This window comes from Protopterus annectens, chromosome 13.part0 (assembly GCF_019279795.1).
Source record: "Protopterus annectens isolate FY-2018-M chromosome 13.part0, PAN1.0, whole genome shotgun sequence".
In the NCBI taxonomy this organism is placed as follows: Eukaryota; Metazoa; Chordata; order Ceratodontiformes; family Protopteridae; genus Protopterus; species Protopterus annectens.
Genome location: NC_056747.1, coordinates 542,478,117 through 542,485,061, shown reverse-complemented (window position 1 = coordinate 542,485,061; position 6,945 = coordinate 542,478,117).

The window sequence follows — 6,945 nt, the reverse complement described above, 5'->3', positions numbered from 1 at the left end:
ATTTCACTCCCTTATCCCCTCCTAACTTACAACAAACCTTCCCCCAAACTTCCCCTCACTCTACATGTCTGAAGAGGAGGTCCTCAAAGCTTTGCTCAAGGCAAAAAAAAACAGACTCTATGGGACCAGACAACATCCCAGGCTCTCTTCTAAATAGGTTAACTCATTACATCCAAGTGACACTTCCAGGTGCATCTGCAGTTAACTCCCACTGACACCTCCAGGTGTCAAATACTGCTTGTTCATATTTGCATCAATAATTCCAAAACCATGCTTTAACAAGGTTTTAAAATATTTCATCTTAAAGCTTACATAATGGCAAACTCAGCCCCATTAATATTTGACCTCTGTGTAGTGCAGCTAAATAGATATTAACTGTTGTTTTTATGATATTAATTTATATAGATATAACTTTCACATTTTTCTAAATATCTCATTATCAAGTAACACAGACAGAACTCTTTAGCCTCATATGAAAGCTCTCAGCTGGATGAATAAAATGCTGCTGATAGTATGTGTATAACTTGAGTGCTTGCCAAGATATTGTAAGTTTACAAAATATTACAAATGTAATAGTGACTGTGTTTACTGTGACTTATAAAATTCAGTTTAAGACCCAGAACCTAAAGAATACTACCACTATAAAATTGTGCTGAAAAGTTTGCCATTTGTACATCTTTCATAACCCCTATGGTTCCATTGGGGTTATGAAAGAACATTTGTTGAAATGTGACATAATTTGTTTCTGTCAAAAAGGCTTAGGCTTTGCCAGTTAGAAGTTATAGTGCAAACTTTCTGAGCTCATTTGGAGTGAATGAGTTAAGTAATGAACTACCATCATCAAAAAAAAAAAAAACAACTTTGCTAGAATCTCCTTGTGTTCTGACTGAGTGTGCTTCTCGGCTGATAAGTATATTTTTGGTACTTTATCTGTTCAGAGTTGAATAAAACAAGTTAATTCAGTTCAGATTACAGTTTATTTAAACTGTATTTGCTTTAATATTGCTACACACTCGTGTGTTAGCTTGCACTGCACTTGCATTGTTTTTAGTGCTGTTTTAGCTACTTTTCTGTTAAAAAAAAATTCTAAGCTTGTTTCCCACCTTTCATGTAACTAGTCTAGTCCAGATACAGATTTGCTGTATCCAGGACTGTTTGTAAGCTTCTGAGTCCTCCAAGCCTTTCTGAGTGGGAGGGAAGACTTCTAGCTTATCAGTGGGAGTGGTAAACATTACATAGCCTATCTACCCCAAGAGGCGTGGTTTCTGGCCCAGAAATTGTAGTTTATTGGCTATTTGGACAGGTTTTTCCATCTCTTTCTACTTTCTGGTTTAAAAGCCCGCATTTGTGCTAGTTTCCCACTTTTCCTGTAATTAGTCTAGTCCTTTGTGGAGGCTCTCAATAAAATTCTACACAAACAGCAGAGACCTTCAAGGCAGAAATGCACTCGACCACTACAACACAACACTAATCATGAGACACATAACTCTCCTAAACAGTGTGCCACTCAACTAAAGCCCCTAAGATAAAACAGCATGCCCAACACACTAGTCATAGGTGACTCGATAGTGAGGCACACTGATGTCCCACTCACTAGGTTGAATAAGGAGAAAGTAGCAGTCAACTGCCTGTCAGGTGCCAGGATCCGCCACATAACGCACACACTCAAATCCCTCAACAACAGGTACAAATATGACTCTGTCATTGTATATGTGGGTGTGAATAACCTGAGACGTACCTCCCTGGACTACATGAAAAGAGACATGGAGGAGCTCTCGGATTATGTAACTCAGCAGGTATGACCCTAGCCCTGAACAGCATCCTACCATCACCCAGGATGATACCACAATACAAGCAGAAAATGACTGATTTCAACAATTGGCTAAGTTTCTGGTGTCATTCTAAGGTGATCCAGTATCTGTCTGCCTGGGATGACATGATTGTCAGACCTTGATACTTTGCTGGAGATGGCCTGCATCTGTTACCACTGGGCCTTCCGGATACTGACCACGGCTCTTGCCACCCCTATATTGCCTTTTTATAGGTGGTGTTCCAAAGACAAAATTACCACCGTAACAGCTACAAACAAATGCAATCTGAAGGTCATGCTGCTCAATGCTAGAAGTCTAAATCTCAAACTGCTCTCACTCGAAGCATTCCTTAAAATGGAGAACATCAACATTTGTGCTGTAACAGAGACCTGGTTCAAGGCAGCAGAAAGCAACCCTGCACTACCAGGCAATATCTTATTCCACACCTTTCGGCCCCAGAACTTGGACCAAAGCTCCAAAGGTGGTAGTGTTTCCATATTCAAAAAGTATGTGCACACCTCCAGACTGGTGGCCCAACATAACACATCAGAGATTCTTCAGGTGCAGCTCACACTGGGTAAGACAGTGATTCAGGTCATAGCCTGCTATAGGTCCCCAACCATGGCCCAAGATGCACACTCCACGTTCCTAAGCACCCTGGAGAATATTAGGGTCCAACTTAACACTCTCATACTGGGCGACTTCAACTACCCCTCCATTAAATTGGAAAATTACTCATGTACAAATACACTTGCTCAACGTTTCCTGGAATTCATTAATTCCAATGCCCTGGACCAGCTCGTTCTTACCACCACTACAGGTAGCAACATCCTTGACCTGGTCATTACTAACATGGGCGACCATTGCTCTACACCAATAGTCAACTCCTCCCTGGTTAGATCCGACCACAAACTAATTACCTTGGTAATCCACCCCCCCACCCCCCCGCAAAGGTAACCACCATGAAAAACTTCTCCAAAGCTAACTTTGAGGATCCTAAAAACAGAGGTGGCTAACTTCATGGCACCCATGCAAACAGAGAATAGTTGCAGGACTGCCAAATCATACACCAATGCACTGTACGAACACATACAAAAAATCATGGATCTTGCCATACCCAACAGAACCAAGATGCTCTCCTCCAAAAAAAAAAAGAAAGCCAATCTGGTGGTCCCCTGACATAAACAAACTCTAGAACAGGAAGAGGAAACTGATGCAGAATAAGGTGAGGTCCCAAGACTAGAGTAACTCCCTTATCAGCCTCAACAAAAAGTTGAGATCCCTCATCAAATCATCTAAAGCTAGCTATGAAAACAGAATTGTCACAGACAGTAAAGACAACCACAAAGCCTTCTATACTTATGTAAAGAATCTCCACGGCAATACTCAGATGTACTCTGAGCTACTGCACAATGGTACCTCCTATACTGAGCCAACAGATGTTGCCAATATACTGGCTCACAGATTCAGTGCCAACTTTACCCCCCCCCCAAACGACCAATCACAATACCAGTAGATTGCCAGGCACCCAGTCTTACTGCTGCACAGGTTAAACCAGCACTGTCCAAGGCCAAGAGTACAGCTTCTATGAGACCTGACAGTATCCCTAGCTGTGTTCTACATGAACTACAGAGTGAACTGGCACCTCACCTGTGTGCCCTGTTCAATCACAGCCTCACCTCAGGCTTTGTCCCTACTGAAGGGTGCACTGCTACAGTCATCCCTCTCCACAATGGAGGAGTGACTACAGACCTTGCGAACTATTGCCCCATTAGCCTGGTGAGTCTGATATGCAAAGCTATGGAACGCATCATCATGGACCTAATAAACAAGGATATACGGAATCGCCAAACTCTGGATCCCACACAGTTTGGTTTTGTGTAGGGTAGATCATGCCTGCTCAACTTGGTTGACTTCTTTGAGTCAGTCATCAAAGCAATGGATGAAGGCAAGGTGGTTCATATAGCCTACCTTGATCTGGTCAAGGCCTTTGATACCATTCCCCACACAGGAATCATAGAAAAACTCACTAAGCTTGGTGTCAACCCCTATATCACTAGGTGGGTTGCAAACTGGCTCACAGATATAACCCACAGTGTGAAAGTAGCTGACTCCAAGTCAGACTGCCGAACAGTGACAAGTGGAGTCCCACGGGGTTTGGTCCTGGGTCCTCTCCTGTTTGGTATCTACTTCTCTTAAGTCCAGGCCAACACAAAGGGACTCTGGCTGGCAAGGTTCACAGATGACTGCAAGTTGGGAGCTATTATTAACTCCCCAAGTGATGTTAACATCCTTCAGAAAGGCCTCACTGAGACCACTGACTGGTGTCAGAACCATGGCCTTAAGCTCAATGCCAAAAAATGTGTCATCATCCCCTTTGGCAAAAACCCAGTTCCCATGAATTACCACATCGATGATAGTCCACTGAACACAGAAGGTGTTATAAGAGATCTGGGAACAGAGGTTGACAGCAACCTCTCTTTTGACCACCACATTACCACTGTGGTCAGAAAGTCCTTCCGTGTGCCACATCTTATTACTAAGCAAAGTACAGTTGTGTACACTTACCATAAATGTAGATGTTCAAGTGTATTCACTGTTGCAGTCATCACATTTGGGTTATCCCTGCCAGGGTAGCCTTTGGCTGGCCCGAAAACCAGAGACTTTTCTGCGTTGGTTGCTGTCGCTTGAAGACTGACATTGGGTCATCAGTGGTATAAAATAAGGCAGCTGACACCATTACATCAGTTTTTCTTGCCCTAACCTGTCAGGAGCCCCCAAAGTAGAAGACCAGGTTCTGGTGGAAGAACTGCAGCAGTGGAAAATAAATACCAGTATGTCCCTTGTAAGGAAAGGAGAACAACAAGGAAGAAAAGTAACAAAAAGAAAATAGGGGGAAGGAGGGAGGGAAACCAGGACTGCAACAGTGAATACACTTGAACATCCACATTTATGGTAAGTGTACACAACTGTACTATGTTCTTCGTGTTTCATTTTTGCAGTCATCACACTTGGGTGGATTCCCAATGCTGAGGAAATGGGTGGAGGCAGTCAAGTAAACTAGGGGTTGGCTAGGATACCCTGCAAGACTACAGAGGCAAACCCTGCCCTGGATTTGGAGAAGAGAGGCATGTGGTAATGCTTGGTGAAAGTGTGAACAGATGTCCAGGTGGCAGCCTCCAGGATGTCCCTGGTGGGGAGTCCTCTGAGGGAGGCTGCTCTGGTAGAGTGTGTCCTGACCCCCTTGGGGGAGGCTTACCATGCTGCTTGTAGCAGAAATGGATGCAGTGTGCTATCCATGTGGAAAAGGTTTGCTTGGAGATAGATTTGTCTTCTGCCCCTGCAGAAAAGCTAACCAGCAATTGATCAGACTTTCTGAAGGATTTAGTCCTGTACATATAGTATATGAGCTGTCTGTGCACATCTAGAGAGTGAAGAATCATTTCTGCCTTGTTCTGGGGATTAGGAAAGAAGGTGGGCAAATGAATGGATTGGTTGAGAGCCACAGTGGACATCACCTTGGGCATGAAGGAGAAAGAGAGACCACTGTGTAGTAGGTCAGCTAAGTAATACAGGATGAGCTGGATGGAGGGCTGTGCCATATTGGCCCCCTTAGCCTGGATCCAGGTGCAGAACTTTTCCATTTATCTGCATAAGACTTTCTGGTGCTAGGGTGTTTGGCCTCACGGACAACATCCAAAACCTGTTTACTGAGGATGGCAGATTGGTTCAGGGTTAGGGAATAAGCCAAGCTGCCAAACTGAGTGTCTGCAATTGGGGATGCATGAATTCCCCTTCCCTCTGGGTTAGGAGGTTTGGAATCTGAGGAAGATGCCATGGAGGCAGCGGGGTCAGGCTGCGCAGCAAGGGTTACCAGTGCTGACTGGGCCAGTCTGGAGCTATAAGAATGGTCCTTGGTTTTTCCTCCCTTATTTTGAATATTACCCTGGGGATGAGAGGTAGGGGAAGAAAGGCATAGACCAAGAGGTTGACCCAGGGGAAGGAGAGGGCATCCACTTTCCAAGCCATGCAGTGATGCTCTCTGGTGCAGAATTTGCTGAGCTGATGGTTGGTGTGGGAGGCAAAGAGGTTGACCTTCGGGGTTCCCCATTTCTGAGTTATATGGGTGAAGGTACTTCTGTTGAGCTGCCACTCATGTGGATCCAGAAGGTTTCTGCTTAATTGGTCTGCTAGGGAGTTGAGAGAGCCTGGAAGGTATTGTGCTAGCAGGTGCAGTTGCATGGAAGAGGCCGTGAGCCAAAGGGTCATGGCCAGCCTGCATAGAGGGGAGGAGTGAGTGCCTCCCTGCTTGTTGATGTACCACATCACAGTGGTGTTGTCTGTCTTGATCAGGAGAAACCCTGGAGAGAGAAGGGGTTTGAAAGCTATCAAGGCGTGCTGCACAGCCATCATCTCTTTTTGATTGATGTGCAGGGGGATTTGCTGTGGGCTCCATTGGCCCTGTATGCACCTGCCATCCAGGTGTGCACTTCAAGCATAGTCTGATGCATCTGTGTGAGTGTCTGGGTGACGGGATGGGGTGGGGAGAAGGGCAGACCCTTGTTGTGGGAGCATGCTGTTGCCCACCAAAGAAATTCATTTCTGAGGCAAGGAATTACAGGTAGAAGAGTTTCCAGGTCTTGAGAGTGCTGACACCAAAGGCTCTTTAGGTACCATTGAAGTTTCCTCATATACAGTCTGGCATATTGAATGAGGAGTATGCAAGATGCTATGAACCCCAGAGCTTGCAGGATTTTCCTTGCAGAAAGCTGGGGTCTGGTGGCCAAATGAGAGAAGTAGGCTGGCTGGAAAATTTGCCTCGTGGAAGGTATGCCATCTGGGATGCTGTGTCCAGACTTGCTCCCAGGAAGATCATCCTTTGGGTGGGCACCTGCTTTGATTTCTTTTCATTGATTGTGTACCCTAGGGAGGTTAGTAGACTCTTTACAAAGGCCAGGTGCTTGAGCAGCTTTTCTTGGCTGTCTGCCTGAATAAGGCAGTCATCTAAGTATGGGTAAATTTGAATATTTCTTTGCCTATAAAAGGCAATGGCCAGAACCAGACATTTTGTGAAATCTCTGGGAGCAGTAGATAAGCCAAAGGGAAGCGCAGAGAACTGAAAGTGTTAAGATCC